The 19,156-nt window shown below is 36.9% G+C and overlaps 1 long non-coding RNA gene across 1 annotated transcript; it reads right to left on the reverse strand.

Moving 5' to 3' along the window:
• Window positions 1–3,695: 3,695 nt before the first annotated feature.
• On the reverse strand, window positions 3,696–5,132 carry LOC130969977 (uncharacterized). Its single transcript, XR_009081976.1, has 3 exons — window positions 4,562–5,132; window positions 4,210–4,272; window positions 3,696–4,117 (listed from the first exon to the last, which is right to left on the reverse strand). It is a non-coding gene; the product is annotated as an uncharacterized LOC130969977 (long non-coding RNA).
• Between the last annotated feature and the right edge of the window lie 14,024 nt (window positions 5,133–19,156).

The raw sequence follows: 19,156 nt of genomic DNA on the forward strand, positions 1-19,156 counted from the left end.
CGGATATTTTATATGCTTTTTGGCATCTTTTTCATATAGTTTTTAGCATATTTTGTTTAGTTTTTATTAAGTTTTTTTAAGTTTTAGTGTTAAATTCACATTTTTGGATTCTACTATGAGTTTTTGTGTTTTTGTACAATTTCAAGTAATTTCTGGCTGAAATTGAGGAGCTGGAGCAAAAGTCTAATTTAGAGACAGAGAAAGCATTGCAAATGCTGTCCGGATCTGACCTACCTGCACTCGAAAGAGATTTTCTGGAGCTATAGACGTCTTAATGGAGCGTTATTAACAGCTATGGAAAGCTGACTTCCTGACCTTTCCAGCAATGTATAATAGTTCATACTTTGCTTCGGATTAGAAGGCCCAAAATTGGCGTCCAATGCCAGCTTCCTGCCCCCTTCCTGGCGTCCAGCGCCCAAAAGCAGAGACCGGCATCCAAATGCCCAAAGAGGACCTCCTAGCCAGCGTTTAACGCCCTAGGAGTCCCGTAGCACATGGATCTCATCAAAGCATAGCCCAAACACTCACCAAGTGGGCCCCAGAAGTGGATTTTAGCACTAAATAGACTATTTTACCCTTACTAGCCATCTGTTTAGTATTTAAAGTGTATTTTCATGTTGACACGGACAATCATGCACACTTTACAGCCCTATTTTCGTTTTACATTGTATTTTCTTTCAGTATGAGTTTCTAAACCTCCTAGGTTGAGGGGAGGAGCCCTGCTGAGTTCTATGAATTAATAAAAGTATTATTGTTTCTTCTTCGATCCGTGTTTGATTAATTCTAAGATGTATATTCGTACTTCAATGTGGTGGATAGGATGATCAGTGACAATCAGCTCTGTTCATCACATTAAGATGAACGTGCCTGAGAAACACTCGCATCTACTTGGGTGTGTGTGAATACTTCAGTGAAAAGCACACACCACCAGCTTGAATCATACATCTCTCAGACGGCTAATCCACAACTTTGTTAGAAACTTCTTAGGACACCAGCTCAGCCAATTTTGGGGAGATTAGGGTCTCTGTGGTAGAGGCTAGAATCCAAAAATACAGCATTCTCTGATCTGGAAGAACCGACCTTATCTGTGACGTTTTGAGAAGGATCATTAAGAAGAATGGACTGTACGCTTCACCCTCAAGTAGAGATGGATCCACACTAACCCTAGGGTTTAGATCCGGAGGAGCATGGACGACTTCTCAATAAAGGCGCCAATCACTTTCGGCCTACCTTTGAAAATATCACTCACAAGCAAAGAAGACAGTAATACCAGAGTTAATTCAAAAAGGCTAAGCAACTTCAATCCTTAACTCTATTCCTATCATAGTTTCCAATTTAGTATTCTTAACATACATTACTCTTACAACTTCAAACCAATGACCTGCTGATCTGCCTAACTAAGACCTGCAAGATAACCATTGCTTGCTTCAAACCACAATCCTCGTGGGATCGACCCTGGCTTGCTCAGGTATTACTTGGATGACCCAGTGCACTTGCTGGTACAACAGTATGAAGGTGTGGGGATTCGTGCTACCACGCGAACACACAAAAAGGGGTTCATGCATATGCACGAGGCATACGTACGCACGATTACCCTATTTTTCAAGGAATGCTACTTTTAACTCTTTTTTGATAATGCTGAATGAGATATGATTGATGGCGATGATGATATTGATTAATTATGATCTAAAGATCTAAATGGAATGTGCATTTAAATATCTGAGATACAAGTTTTCATAGGTAGATGCAGTGGCTCGCCCCTACTTGCTCCAAGTCGAGACTCAATACTCTGTTGACCCTCTGTTGCATGATGTGACCAGACGCTTTAACTTTCTGGATAATTATGCCAATGATATGATAAATGAATGAATATGTATGTGAATAACTCTTGGAGATGCGTGCACACAGGGACTGTTCAGGGTTCACTACCGGATATGTCGGGTTTGGCTATATGACCGATAGATGAGCTCATTGGCCATAGGGCAGACATACATCATGTGCATTTGTATGATTTGTTTGAGTATGCACTTTGTGTTTTAGCTTGCCTAATTGAATTATCTGTACCTATATGCTACGTGACTTAAATGCTTTACCTATTTCCTCAATTGCGTATTTCTTGTATGCCTTGTATGTATTTGCTTTTGAAAGATCCCTAATGTTGGTGGAGATGGCGTTGAAGGTTGTTCCATATTGGTGATTAGGAGGTTTACAGAAAACTGGAAATGAAGAAATATATTAGAATCCCAAGATAGAATCACCCTATTTCTGGTTTAGTGAGAATTTAGGCTTTGATCTGGGACTATGGAGTTTAGGATTGCCTTTGGCTTTCTAGAGCCTTATATCTTAGTTATTTGGGAACTGTTACCATATTGAGAACTCACAGTTCGCATTCCATACATATTTGATATTGTTTTTCAGATGCAGGACGTGAGGCACCTCGCTGAGCGTGCTGGATGATTCTTAGAAGCGAAAATCTACCTTTGGAGATTTCCTGCTATGTATTTTAGTTTATGTGTGTGTGTGTGTCTATATATATATATATATATATATATATATATATATATATATATATATATATATATATATATATATATATATATATATATATATATATATATATACATTCTCCACTTTTTTATAAAACATATATTGTCCCTCCTAGAGGTTGACTTCGGAGAATCAGGATTTGTATTTGTCTCTTGGTATGTTTTGGGTTGTGTGTGTATATATATTTTCTAGCCGGCCTTTGCTTCGCAGGTTGAGGCTGGAGCTTGATATGTATTTTCTTTGGAACTCTTTATCTATATATATTATGTCTCTTCTATTTCACTATTATCTACGCGTTTTATTTTGAATCGTACGAGTGTGATGCGATTTTCTATTTCAGTTTTGTCTAACCCTTCCTTCAAGGCTCCTAGTTAAACTATCTTTCATATATATATATATATATATATATATACGTATTTCTTATTTTAGAGGTCGTAGCGCCTTACCACCTTTGATTTACAACCTAGGCATAAAGCTCTATGTATTAGGGTATTGTAGACAGGACCCAAATGGTGACTCATGAACGAGGTTGGTCACGTACTCGAAGGGAGAATGAGGATAATCCAATAGTTGACAACTATGCCGAGTTCATGGCAGTAATGATCAACTTGGCTAACACAATGCAAGCGAGTGCTGCTGCAATGACTCAGACTATGAGAAGGATGGGTCAACCATCAGAAAATGGAAATAGTGTAGGGACTGGGAATAACTCAGGTTGAGGAATCCCGATGACTTTAGCCACTTTCCTGAAAATGAACCCGCCATTTTTCAAGGGATCAACAAACCCTACTGAAGCAGACAACTGGTCCCAAGTTATAGAGCATGCCTTGCAAACTAAACATATCCCGAACAATCAGTTGTGGAGTTTGTAGTATATCAACTAGTGGAAAAAGTTCAGCACCAGAGGGCATTACAAGTTTTCTTCGTTTCCTATTTTCATTATATTTAATATGTTTCATTTGATAATTACAAAAATGTTCAAAATTCTTCAGTTTTTCTTTTGCTTTCAAAGTTTGATAAGGGAAGTTGTGATAGCTACTAAGTCTTGTTTTCACAATTTCCTTTACAATATATTGATAACAGGAAATAAAATCAAAACCTGCAAAATAAAAGTGTAAGAGAAAGGTTATAACCTCTTTAAGATCAGCTGAAGTAATAATATCAAAGTCCTTAGGTATTTGCTTTAGTATAAGATCCCAGACACAACCTCCAATAAGATATACATCATACCCTAGAAAGTGGGAAGCTACATCTATTCATACTTATTGCCACTTTGCTTCATCTATTCATACTCAACGCAGAAAGCTACATCTAGAAATCCATAATCAACTAGTTTAAATGAGGCCCTACAGTAATAATATGTTTCATCATTTTACTTATTGCCACTTTGCTTCATTGGAATATTCATAATCAATGGCAGAAAGCTACATCTAGAAATCCATAATCAACTTCTGTACTGCTTTGTTTCAAATACCTAGTCATTAAGCACTCTATATATGTTTGAGAATTCCAAGATTCCTGCTGGGGGAATTAGTGATGATTTGCATAACTCAGAGTAAGATTTATATAGCTGCAAGATTATTAGAACCATAAGAATCAATATATATTTTAAAAAAAGAGGAATCATTTAATTTTTGCAAATTCAAAAGTTGTAAAGAGCACCTCTCCAAGGATTGTATCTTTCCTAGATCCACGGAAATGTTTCATGGATGAGCAAAGTATAATCTGCAAAAGGTACAAATTCAGGGGTCAAAGAGCTATTTTCTTAATTACAAATTAAAACAGCAGCACAACAAGAGCTAATCACTAATCAATAAAACAATAGAAAACATTCAATAATCATCCAATAATCATCTATTTTGCAAATTAAACTAGTAGCACAGCAAGAGCTAATCACTAATCAATTCAATAAAAAGTTAACAGCAGAAAACATTCAATAATCATCCAATTTTCTTGATTGATTCTAAATGGAGCATTTTAAAAAAATGAAGATGGAGCACAACTGAGCACTAACCTTTGAGCAGCACGGCGAGCAGAAATGCGAGACCTGGCGAGCAGAACCGTGAGACAGAGGCAAGAAAAACCACGAGAAAGAGGCGAGCAGAACCACGAGACAGAGGCGAGCAGCTTTCCGAGCAGAACGGCTAGAGGGACGACAAGCAAAACAGCAAGAGAAATGGAATTCAAGGACGAACCTGGTTGCGATCTTGAGCGTGAAGGGTGGCAACAGTGAGATAGATGGCAGCGTGATGGAGGTTAGGGTTTTCTGAACCTTTTAAGGAAAAGCCATTCAAAGCAGCGTCAAGGAAGACAACGACTGCTGACGGTGATAGTGACAGAAAGCTCGAGGAAAACCACTGTAATGAACGACGAAGATGACGATTGCGACGATGAAGGCTGGGTGCGACGAAGGCGATAAAAGCTGGGTGAGATAAGGGCAGTAATGAAGATGACGATGATGGCGATGAAGGCCGTTGGGTGCGATAAAGCTGAACAATGAACGCCGAAGGAAGCTACTGGGTTAGAGAGTGAAGATGAAGTGACGGCGCTGTATGTTTAGGGTTTCAAAGTGAATTTTAAGTTAAAACTTAAAAGTGAATTTGGTAACAATAAGAAACTAGTGTGTTGTTATTATCATTTTTAGGGTTAAATTTTGAAAACTTAGAAAGAAAGAAGTTAAATGTGGAAAACAATTTGTGAAAAACTAAATTTTAGGGGAGGGAACTCTATCGACACGTTTTTTTACGATGCCAAAATAAACACAGTATAGCCACACTTTAAAGCGTGCCAATTTACCTCTATGAGCACGCTTTTTAAGTGTAACAAAAAAAGTGTGGCCAAATTTCAAATCAGTGGTCACTCTCGTAAAAGCGTGCCAATTTTTCTCTATGGCCACGCTTTTCAAGCGTTGCAATAAAAAAGCGTGGCCAAATTTTATATAAGTGGCCACCCTCGTAAAAGTGTGTCGATTTTCCTCGAAAAGCGTGGCAAAAAAAGCATGGTCAAATCACAAATCTGTGGCCACCCTCGCAAAAGCGTGGCCATTTACCACTTTTGAGCACGCTTTAAAAGCGTGGCAAGAAAAAAATGTGCCGATAAACCTTTTTTCTTGTAGTGAAGTAAGGAGAATAAATAAAATGGTTAAATATATGCAAATTGATGTAAGAAAAACATGACATTTTAATAGATGCATATTTATTTGTTAATTAGTAGAAATGTTTGCATATTACTAGATAAATTAGCCCATTAGCTTCAAGCCATATATAGCGTGGGTTGCCTTGAAACTCTTTCAACATAAAACAACAAAGTCGATGGTCAATGTTGTGTTAGTAAATTCAATACCATTCAGTCTTTTTATGCATTTTCCAAGGATATTTTGGGTATTGCATTACCTGCTGCATAACAAATGTTTTACCAGCTACTGTTTCGTACATGGCATAGTAGTATTTCAATAAAGTCACTATAAGAAAACAGGATTTTGCTACGTTTTTAAAGCATGGCAAAAAGTTGAAAAAAATGTAGTGATAGCTTTTTGCGACGCTTTTTGAGCTACCAGTATGCTTTTGAAAGGATCACATCTGCAAGAGTGTCGGTTTCTCTATCACTACGCTTTTAATGACCTATTGCCACGCTTTTTTTGTCGCCACGCTTAAAGTAACCTTATAGCCTCTCTTTTGAAGCGTGCCAATAGCCGACAGCCGACGATACGGCTACATTTTTGAAGCGTGATAATAGCCGAAGATACGACTACGCTTTTAAAGCGTGGCTATATCGTTTTTAAATTAAAAAAAATATCTTGGTATATCCTTATCAAATTAAGTTATATATATTCCTCTAAACGAAGTTTATACACGTGCTTCCTTCTTATCAAGTACCAACTTCAATTAACTTCAGCTGTCATAAAAAATTACAATGAGATCACATCATTCCATGCAAATTGCAAAACAAAGAACTAGAAATAAGAGAGATTACCTTATGCTTTTTCATGGAAACTGAATCATAGATTCTAAAGCTAAAACAAAGGGAACATAAATCACATCCAGAATATGAAAAAGTTGAATTAATCATTAATGCATTAGTTTCCTAATCGAAACAGTGCCAGTTGGATAGCGTCACACCATTACTAGTAAAAAGCTAAAAATTCATGAATGCAAGAGACAGAAGCATATTCGAATAATGAATAGGGTGTGAATTAGTATAACAACTCAAATTAGTATACCCTTTGGAAATAAAAGTCAAGATCCTACAACCTATTATTTGCAAAGCAAGTATTCCTTATCGATAAGCAACAAAAAGCAAATGCATATAACTTAGAGAAATCACACCTGAGCCTCACATTGACTCCATTGTATGTTTCATATGGCATTTCAACAGTAGAAAAAAAGAACGAAAAAAACCCTACTCACACAACTTCCTCATAGGGCATAGCACAACAGCACGCAGTCGCCTGGGCTTTAACTGTATTCCATTCAACTGTTCATCCCGCCTTAGCAACTACAGTAACAAATTGGCATTATCTTGACAACTTCAAATATAAGATTAAGGCATGTTTTGCAAAATGTTATGTTTGAATATATAATTCGTTTCTTTTTCCTTAGGAAGCTTCTGATTAGAAGTTACTTTAAATCCAATAAATAAGCTCATTCAAACACACACTAGTGCTTGAAGTAATAAAGCTCAGTAACATGAGAAATGAATGTAATGCAGTAGACAAATATTTCAATAACAAGTTAGACCGATATATAAAAAGATATCTCACATAAAGCAACTAAATTTAACTATTTACACGCAATGGAAGTATCATGAAAGCAAATATTCAAAAAATGCAAATTTCTGAGCTGAAATTAACACAAGTGAATCATGAACCATAGAGAATGAAGAAGAGTGTACCTGAACAAGGGGAAGTAAGTAAGCAAGGGTTTTTCCATTTTTTCATGTTGCAGGTTTGAACCATTTGCAGATCCAACTGGTTTGAACCTCTGTGGCTGAAAGATGAAATCAACAAATTCTTGAATCAATGCAGGGCCATTTTCCTTTTCTTTTTATTATATTTTATATTTTATTTTTTAAATAGAGACAAAGATAACTGCATATATAGCCTATACCATAAGCATTAAGAGAATAAGATCTCAATCAGTAAAAATTGGATATTAGTAAAAATACCTCGATACATTAGGATCTCGATTTTCATTAAGATTTAAGGTCCAATGTGAAAGAAGATACAGCTGCAAAATCAAACAAAACTGAAGATTGAGCATGGTAAAAGCTTTACCATGGTAGCAGGTTGGTCAGGTTTCTTTTAGAAACTTATAGAACTTGTATAAGATGAAGAATGAGTTTTAATAATACCCATGTACCCCTTCAACAAACTAAAGCATGCATAACAAGAATTTTGTATAGAAACATTTTGAGAAGTATAGTAACCATCAATTAAGACATTTGTTTACACAACAAAACTTATTAAAATAAAATATTCTAAAAAAAAGAAGAGAAAATGTCTATAAAACTCTGCTTCCTATAAATAAGGTCCTGGTTTTGAGTATTATAAATAATTGATTAAAGAGAAAACATAAAAGAATAAATTAACGTACAATGAGAATTGACATAAAACTCGATTGCCAAAAAGGTAGGCATAGAATGAGTAATTCAATCATTAAGAAAATCAACAACACATATCCATTTTCATCAAGCATGACCATAAAAGCATAAACAATTAATAACACACCTCTTGTTGAATATATCCACCAATGTCTCTCAATACAAGCATCCATAGCATTAGTCTTTTGAAGTAAACCTTGCATCAAGAAAGATAATACACTATATCAGTTAGCAACTTCGAGTTTGAATAAATGTTAGCTTCGTCGATTTTATTTGCGGAAATAATTATGTAATCTAAATCACCTTTCCAGCTCCCTCTGCAACACAAATTACACCTGATCCCTTTTTAAAAGGAGTCAGATATGCCATCAGCAGCAAAGCAGCACTACTGCAGCAGCATAATGAGAACTACTACGCAGAGTAAGAGCAGATCAATACGACAGCAACAGCAGAGTAACACCACAACAGAGGCAAAATACAACAGGTGGCAACGGTAGCAACAGCAGACAAAGAACTATCAGAAGCCTGAAATAAACTCAGTCTTAGGAAATAATAGGCTGAAATAAAATTAACTCTAAAAAAACTGATCATAACAATAATTATTTTTATTATTAATCACTAATATGATAGTCACATAAAATTAACTCGAAAATTGATATAAGATGAAAGAAATTTAAACTGACGTTACTTTTGAACACATTAAAGAAAAAGTTTTTTTTGTATATATAGTTTTCAAATACCAAGAATTGATATGATTTGAATATAAGAGAAAAGTGTGATGTGAACTATGAAGTTAAAACTACAAGATGATTTGAGGACCGTTTTGTTGTGCTGGAATAAAGTCAAGATCATATCAAAGAGTAAAAGATTCATGAAAAGAGTTATAAACAACAATAAAGAGGGATATTCCAGGAGATTCAAAGAAACATTTACAAACAGGATCAAACAAGGATACATTCAAACAAAAGAATAAGATTGGAAAGACTAAGCAAATCACTTTCTATGAAAGAAATCCGAACAAAGGATTTCAATGCAATTATAAAAGAATGGACGGTGTACTAAGTCATAGGATTCAAAAAGGAATTGCGATACAAGACCAAGTTAATCGTGAAAATAACCTCTAACGTTCCCAAAACCCGTGATTCGCATCACCTATTAATTCTATTTTGCCTATGACAATACGTTAGTGTTTCTGTACACACAAATCATCAGTATCAAGTTGGCCAAACCTAATACCATGAGAGATGCAACAGTCGACTAACAGCATTAATCAATAGACAGTCATGCATATGAATCTCAAACTCTTGTCATTAGGACAAGTCTTATTGTATGACAAACACTCAGAGTATGCAGTGAAGCATAGTCAATCCATTCCCAAAGTCCTAATAGAAATGGACTGCTCTGATATCATAATGTAACACTTTAGCTTTTAGCACCTCATGATCGTACTAAGGATTAGGTGTTACTTACCTCTAAACCTTTTTCTTTTATACTATCTTTGTTTAATATTGAGCCTTTGCGAATACGAATCGGAATTTTAATCAATAAAATGAAAAGTCTTTAATTTAAAACTCTTAATCACAAAATTATATATACTCACTTAGCAATATATACATAGTCTTATTCCAAGATTCTCAAATACAGTCCTACCCCTCTAAAATCAAAGACAACAAATGGTGAGGGGAAAGCCTAAGGCTAAACCAACTACAATAAATACGGACGCATATCTACATATAGCTTCGATGTTTAGTCGTGACTCCGCGTCAAGGATTCCTAAACCTGTTGCTGAAAGAAAAATCTGTAGGGGGTGAGAACGTCGTCCTTGCATGTTCTCAGTAAGAAAAGTGAATGCCATAAAAGTAATGAACGAAATGCGAATAATTGACTTTACTCAATAAAACTATTCTTTTATCAAGCCTTTGAAAAAATACTTTTAAATTTTACTTTAGACAATTAATTGCTTTCTTTAAAATTTCTAAACTTAAAATAAAACTCATTTACAACATTAATTCTTAATCACTTCAATACATAAATTAATAGTACCAGAGATCCAATTGAATACACAAGCAAGACACAATAAGACAACTAGAATAATTACAGAGAAAATACAACAAGAGAAATACAACCAAATGTAAATACGCAAACAATATGATGCATGTCTGTCCTAAGCAGGTCATAAGCTCACGCGTCGGTTGTCTACCCGCAACCCAACGTTACTCAGGCGAACCCCGAATATGGTTTCTTTACCGTGTTAGTTAGACACAATTATCATCATGGGCGAACCCATGTCATTTAGGATATCTTGGCATCACGATAGAAATAGGATATCAGTTAGACGAATATTCCCGCATTAGTAACCTCAGGCTATCAATTAGGCGGGCACTTTTGCATTAGAAATATGGCACAAAGGCCCGTTCAACATATAATATGCTATCAGTTAGGCATATATTCCCGCATTAGCAATCTTATACTATCAGTTAGGCGGGCACTTCCGCAAAAGCACTTTTCATAATTGGTGGACAAAATTGTGATTCGTTCTCTTTGTATTTGCATGAGATTTATTTAATGGCTCTTTGCTCTGTGTGGACACAACTCCGTTCAACTTAACCAGCAAGTGTACTGGGTCATCCAAGTAATACCTTATGTGAGTAAGGGTCGATCCCACAGAGATTGTTGGTATGAAGCAAGCTATGGTCATCCTGTAAATCTCAGTCAGGCGGATTATAATTGATTATGGATTTTCGAATAATAATAAATAATAAACAGGAAATAAAGATAAATAACATAGGATAGAAATACTTATGTAAATTAATGGTGGAAATTTCAGATAAGCGTATGGAGATGCTGTGTTCCTTCTGAATCTCTGCTTTCCTATTGCTCAAATTACAGTTTTCTTACATCATTCCTTTCCATGGCAAGTTGTACGTAGGGCATCACCGTTGTCAATGGCTACATCCCATCCTCTCAGTGAAAAAGGTCCAAATGCTCTGTCACAGCACGGCTAATCATCTATCAGTTCTAAATCAGGTTGGAATAGAATCCCTTGATTCTTTTGCGTCTGTCACTAACGCCCAGCCTTCAGGAGTTTGAAGCTCGTCATAGTCATTCAATCCCGGAATCCTACTCGGAATACCACAGACAAGGTTAGACTTTCCGGATTCCCATGAATGCCGCCATCAATTCTAGCTTATACCACGAAGATTCTGATTAAGGAATCCAAGAGATATGCGCCCGGTCTAAGGTAGAACGGAAGTGGTTGTCAGTCACGCGCGTTCATAGGTGAGAATGATCATGAGTGTCACGGATCATCACATTCATCAAGTTGAAGTGCAACGAATATCTTAGAATAGGAATAAAGAGAATTGAATAGAAACAGTAGTAATTGCATTAAAACTTGAGGTACAGCAGAGCTCCACACCCTTAATCTATGGTGTGTAGAAACTCCACCGTTGAAAATACATAAGTGAAAGGTTCAGGCATGGCTGAATGGCCAGCCCCCATGGTCTAAGGACTAGGCGTCCAGAGATGTCTAATACACTAGTAAAAAGTCCTATTTATAATAAACTAGCTATTAGGGTTTACATGTGTAAGTAATTGATGCATAAATCCACTTCCGGGGCCCACTTGGTGTATGTTTGGGCTGAGCTTGATCTATCCACGAGCTGAGGCTTCTCTTGGAGTTGAACGCCAAATTGTAACGTGTTTTGGGCGTTCAACTCCGGGTCGTGACGTGTTTCTGGCGTTTGACTCCAGACAACAACATGGAACTGGCGTTGAGCGCCCGTTTACGTCGTCAATTCCCGAATAAAGTATGGACTATTATATATTGCTGGAAAGCTCTGGATGTCTACTTTCCAACGCCGTTGAGAGCGCGCCATTTGGAGTTCTGTAACTCCAGAAAATCCATTTTGAGTGTAGGGAGGTCAGATTCCAACAGCATCAGCAGTCCTTTGTTAGCCTCCTATCAGAGTTTTGCTCAAGTCCCTCAATTTCAGCCAGAATTTACCTGAAATCATAGAAAAACATACAAACTCATAGTAAAGTCCAGAAATGTGAATTTAACATAAAAACTAATGAAAACATCCCTAAAAGTAGCTTGAACTTACTAAAAACTACCTAAAAACAATGCCAAAAAGAGTATAAATTATCCGCTCATCAATAATTCATTATCCATTTTAGTTATCTCTTTCATACATGGCTTCTCATTTTCTTCTTCTTTATTATGCTTCCACATCACCAATTACATACACACACCTCCGCATCACCTATATTATTAAACGTACCTCCACATCACCGCTTAATTACACATACCTCCGCATCACCAAATAATCAATCACTCTTACCTCCACATCACCTCATAAATATACTTTCAGTCTTAGTATCAAAACCTTTAATTTCCAAATATCCAAATTTCTTTAACTTTCAATCAAGATAAAAGTCACTTTCTTAATAAAACGAACTCAATTCCTAACTTAAAACAAAATCTTTTCTTAATAGATCGAACTGAAAATAAGAATCTTTTCTTAATAAATCGAAATCAACTAATGCGATTCTTAAATCAAATTTTCTTTCCAATAATGCTTTAAACAAGCCTCGGAGTTTTAGAAAAATTTCTACAACGTTTTCTCTAAAATCTGGGCTTTGTCACCCTTCAAGGATCCCTACCAAACCATTTTCAATTTTCAAAAATCCTTTTTGATAATTCAAACAAACCAAATTCAATACTATAAATTCATTTTCAATTATCAAAGATTACTTCTAATAAATCGAATTCTTAATACAAAAATTCTTTTCGTATATTTTACAAGAACTTGGCAGAACTTTTCCTTAAAATAGACTTTACCACCCTCACGGCTTCCTCACTTTTATCCTTCCTTAGCTCGTCACAATCCATACATTATTCTCAATTTTTACATCATTTTACCGAAACATTCACATAGTTTATTCACAGTCACAGTTTCGACAATTCTCAAACATTCAGGAAATCAAATATATATTCATCAAATTCAATTATTTTCACCATCACTAATTCAACACAAATTCATCATTCAACCAGTACAAACAGTCATAAATTATTTGTAATTACTCATTAAACTTTTGAGCATTCATGAATTAAAAACTTATAATTTTAAAAACGAATCCCCTACTTCTGTACGAAATCAGAATTAATGAAAACTCTGGAGAAATTTTTTGACTGAGTTGTTGAAAAAAAAAAGGTCAAAAATCGTCTGTGCCTCCTGAAACTTTAATTAGCCGAACTCATGGGAAAGAGAAACTGTGTCATCATCAATTTCTATTAGACAAAAGTAATACCAACATGTAGAGAAAGATACAAACACTTTTATCGAATTAAATTTTTTATTGAAGTTACAGATTACAAGAAATCGAACTCAAAAGTCCTAAAGAAGTTTCACGATTTCTCTTTTCTCTTTCTCGGTTCTTTCTCTCTTGCCTTATCCAAAAATGAAGCATGCAAGCCTGATAGGTATTACAAAATCATGATTTAGGGGAAAATGTTACATATGGAGAAGTTTAGGTGTCATTAGTTATTAAATAAAATGATGATTAAGTGTCATGCTTAGGTTGTATATATACATATAAACATGTTTCTTTCTTTTTCTTATGGCTCTTGGTTTCGGTGAAAGAAAGAAAAGAAAATGGAATTTACATGGTAATTAAGGTGCATGTGTCCTTATTTTATATATATATATATATATATATAACAATTCACGTTTAACTTTCTTTTTCTTTTGTTCCATTTAATGGCTTCGGCCATTCTTTCCTAATTTTCTTTTAATAATAATAATAACAATCATAAAAATCAATTTAAATTTTTTCTTATCAAAATAGTTTTTAATAAATACTTTAAATTAATAGAATAAATCATAATTAAATTAAATTTTAATAATTATAGAATATTATTTAATTATTTTTTATAAAATATTTTTTTTTAAATCTCAACAAATATAATGACTTATAAATAACTAATTATTTATTTTTTTTTTAAATTTGGAGTCTTATAATTTTCATTCAACCCACTTGATTTCTTTGTTCCCTTCCTATGAGTTTTGTTTGTGGGTCAACAATTCTCCAACAATCTTTATTTCTTTGTTTTAATTTTTGGGTGATAAACCACTATTTTATGGTTTATCTTGTGCTAATTTGAGTGTTTTTTATCAAGCCTTTACACACTTATTCATACTATTTGCATGGTTTTACATTTTTCCTTCCTAACTTTGTGCTATGATTCAGAACATGCTTTTTTGGCCTTAAATTTGCTATGTTTAAATTTCCTCTTATTACCATTCGATGCCTTGATATGTGTGTTAAGTGTTTTCAGAGATTATAGGGCAGGAATGGCTTAGAGGATGGAAAGAAAGCATGCAAAAGTGGAAGTGTAAAACCCGGTTAATTAACGGCTAATTAACCCATAAATGAGAATTTATTCTAGAAAGCCTAAAATGTGATTTTTATGGCTAAATGTGATAGAGGAGACTGAGACGAGGATTTCGGTACCAATTTTATAGAATTCGGACCAAGATTGGACCGAACGGGCCAAACCGGGCCAACCAGACCCAAAGTGGGCCCTTGGCCCAACTAAACTAAACCAAAACCCTAGTTTTCAGCACTCTCTCTCTCCTCACTTGTTACACACACATGCTGAAATTAGAGAGAAAGGGAGGAAGAACACTCTCTCAAGTTCTCTCCCTTGGTTGATCTTCAAACCATCATAACTTTTGATCTAGAGCTCCGATTGCCGCCCGTTTGCGGCCACGCGTTCACCGCGGAGAGCTCTACAAAACCCATATAATCAATCTTGAGGTAAGCCACGAGTTGCTGTTCGAAATCTCAGCCCTTATTTTCGAGTTTCATGGGTGAAATGTTGAGATTTTGGGTTCTTTGATGTTATAGGACCAAACTCTCTTGAAGGAGAAGGTTAATCTTGTCTCCTTGGACCTTGGGTGTGGTAAGATTCTCAACCCTAGTGTATTTTATTCTTTTATGATGCTTGGGTTTTGAGATGTTGTGTATGGGTATGATGGTTGTGGCTTAGGTTGTGTATGTGTGGATATTGGAGCTTGATTGGTGATTTTGAAAAGCTTGGAAAGGGTTTGGTGGTGAAAAATCTGTTCTTGGAGGTATTGAGGCCTTGAGAGCTTGTGGATATTTGGTTTGGAAGTGCTCCGGTGGAGCTTGGGAAAATCGGCTAAGGTATGGTTTCGGTTTCCCGTATCTAATATGTAATGTGGTAGGAAATACTTAGGCTAGAGGCCCTAAGATAGGCATTGAATTGTTGATGTTGTTGAATGATTGAGATATATGATGTGGTCATATATGTGATGATGATTATTGATGCCTTGGTGGTGTGATGTATGAGAAATATGCATGTTGTGATATATGCTTGATGAATGGTTATGGTTGAATTGTGGGTTGAACCATGTTGATGGTGAATATGATGTTGATTGTGTGCAATAATAATTTATTGGAATTGGTGTTGTTGAGAATTGGCATGAGGAATAGTATATGATATGTCAATGTTTGAGTTTGAGCCACTTGGGTGAAGTGGGCTAAAATGATGAGATAGTGATTTTGTATATTGTGGTAATGTGTCAATGTGTGAGTTGAGGAGGCTTGATGTTGAATTTGATACATTTTGATTGATTTCAAAGAAAAGGGATGAAATTGGCATGTTTTGATTGATTTTGAAAAGAGTTGAAAATGGTTTGTTTTGAAAATGGCATATTGTGGTTTTGTATGAAAATATGGTTTTTGGGCATACTTTGACGGGACATAACTTAGACTACGGATCTCCGTTTTGTACCAAATCTGTTTAGAAATGAAATTGGATCCGGGATGTCCATACCGTTCGAAGAACGGGTGAAAAACGATTTAAAATGAGGAAGTTATGTCCGTTGGAAGATTGGGGTGTAAATCTGTGAAATTCTGCAGCTTTTAACTTAGAAAATTTTTAGCAGAATGACCCCTTGCGCGTGGGCGCACCTGGCGCGTGCGCGCCGATCTTCCGAGAAGTGCCATCCACGCGTACGCGTGATGTGCGCGGGCGCGCCGATTGTGCTGCACCCAATGCCCAGCCATTTTCCAGAGAGTTATGCCAGAACTGTGCCAGTGTTGTGCCTGGGGCACGAGAACACCCGCGCATACGCGTGGTTGACGCGTGCGCGTCGATTGGCAAAGTTGTAATCCACGCGTCAGCGTGCATGACGCTTGCGCGTCGATGAGTTTTTGAGGCCATCCACGCGTGCGCGTGGAGTGCGCGTACGCGTGGCCCTGTTTTCATCCCAAAGTTGATTTTTGAGTTTTAAAAGCCAAATCTCATACTTCTAAGCCTTCGATCTCACCATTTATGTCTTAAATCATTATGACATGCCTAGCTATTAGAAAAGGAGCTAGTGAATGAAGTAACTTGCGAGTGAAGCAAGGGAAAAATAAATGATCAATGAGGATCAAGATGATTATGTGAGATGCGGAGGATGGTGGTGGAACTGCTTGTTATGCCATGGGCCGAAAGGCTGTAATTGTTAATGGAATGGCTGGTTTTGGATTTAACCGTGAGCCGGAATAGCTGTGTATGCTATGAATATTGGCTGGTTCTGGATTGAACCATGAGCCAGAATAGCTGTGTATGCTATGAATATTGGCTGGTTATGGATTTAACCATGAGCCGAATGGCTGATATGGATGTTGATCCATGGATGAGAATTCATGCATGTTTATGCTGAATTATTGATAATTGTGATTTACACTTCCACTATCTGAGATACGAGTTTCCCTGGGTAGTAGCAGTGGCTAGCCACCACGTGCTCCAGGTTGATACTTGATACTCTGTTTACCCTATGTCGTCAGGGTGGCCGGGCACTGTGAAATTCCCGGACGAGCTCACTCCCAAATATTCACCTGTGATGGTGATGGATAAATATTCACCTGTGATGGTGATGGATATGGATCATGATTATGATCAAGCTCATATTGAGCATACTCGAGTTGGGGAGACACGACAGAGGGACAGTCCAATGGTTAGCTACCAGGACTTGTCGGGTTGGCTCTATAACCGACAGATGATATCATCGGCCACTAGGGACAGGCATTCATCATATGCATACTATGTGAATTGTTTGAGATTGCCTATTTGACCGCATATTACTTGCTAATTGTCTAAATGTCTTAACTGCTCCTATTTGTATATTCTTTGTCTGATATAACTGTGTTTTCTATAATATACTCCTGCTGGTGGTTGGGAGGTTTGAAGGAATTGGAAAGGGAAGTATTAGTTAGACTGAAGAATCTTTAGTCAGATGCCCTTATATGGTTTAGCCTGTTTATAAGCTTTGATATTATCTGGAGGAAGTACTAGGATTGCCTTTGGCTTTCCTCTATTATTATGTATTATATATGTGGAAGCTGTTACCATGCTGGGGACCTCTGGTTCTCACCCATGCGGATTTTGTGGTTTTCAGATGCAGGACGCGAGGTTTCCCGCTGAGGCATGCTGGAGACTTCTAGATTTGCGAAGATTCCTTGTGCTTGGGGACTATGTTTTGGTTTATATGTTTTGCTTAGATACCCTTATCTCCATTAAATAATACAAACTGTGATGACTCCTCTTATGGGAGATTCTGGAGAATAGGTTTTATGTATTTGTGTCCCTTTGGGTTTCCTTTGGGGTTTTCCTTATTTATCATATGTATATACTGCTGCTCGGACCGGTTATCTTCGCAGCCGGATCTTGAGTCTTGATATTCCTGTTTTTGACACTCCTTGTATATATATAATCTCGCGTTGGTTATCCTTGTTCGTTACGTTATCGATCGGAGTGATGCGCTTTTGAGTTGCGGTTTTGTTTACCCCTTTTTCTACAAAGGCTCCTAGTTATAATCAATCCTTCATTCTACTATACGTACTAAATTTTTATTTTAGAGGTCGTAATACCTTGCCATCTCTGAATTATGACTTAAGCATAAGACTCTGTATGGTAGGGTGTTACATTATGGTATCAGAGCAGTTCGTTCCTGTAGAGCCTGAGGGATGGACTGACTATGCTTCTGTGCATTCTCTGTGTGTGTGTTATGTGTTATTAGTATATCTGCTTGATATAATTGGCATAAACGTTCATGAGCATGCATTTGGGACTTTGAAGCACTAGACTTCCGATATTGAGACTGATCAACTTAATATCGATTGTTTGGTGTGTATAGGAACCAGATGGCGCCTCGTGGACGCGGTAGAGGTAGTGTGAGAGGTCGTACGAATGCTCGTGCACCGGAGAATAACCCTAATGACCCGGTGAACTTTACGACTGCGTTGGAGAACATGGCTGCTGCTATGCAAGCCACTGCGGAGGCCCTTGGTCAACAGATGAACAACCATGGCAACGACAGAAATGGAGCTCAGAGACCAATGGAGATTAGAACTTTTGTTGTGTTGGTGAACAAGTGTGGGGTTGCTGAAGAGTGTGTGAAGAGGGTAGCCGCTAAGAAGGGAAGTCACAAAGGATCATTCCCACAGAATCGAGGGAAGAGCATTGCACCTAGAGGTCCGCCTTTCAAGAGGAGAGGTTCCTTTAGGAGGCCCAACAACAACAACTTCCAAGGGAAAAGGTTTGGGAAGCAACCTCAGAATGATCAAGTTTGTACTAGGTGTGGAAGTCACCATCCGAGAGCACCATGCAAGGCCGGATGGGGTTTGTGCTACAATTGTGGAAAGGCGGGGCATAAAGCCGCAAGTTGTCCTGAGAGGCAAAAACAAGGTGCTGGGAAAGCACAACAGACTGGTCGGGTGTTCACCACTTCAGCTATAGGTGCTGAGGGATCTGAGACACTCATTCGAGGTAACTGTGAATTAGCTGGTCAAACTTTAAATGCTTTATTTGATTCGGGAGCATCACATTCATTCATTGCATTTGAGAAAGCCCATGAGTTAGGGTTGAAGATTGTAACTTTAGGTTATGATCTAAGAGTATACAATGCTACCCATGAAGCCACGGTAACTAGGC

Source organism: Arachis stenosperma, chromosome 3 (genome assembly GCF_014773155.1).
Source record: "Arachis stenosperma cultivar V10309 chromosome 3, arast.V10309.gnm1.PFL2, whole genome shotgun sequence".
Taxonomy (NCBI): Eukaryota; Viridiplantae; Streptophyta; class Magnoliopsida; order Fabales; family Fabaceae; genus Arachis; species Arachis stenosperma.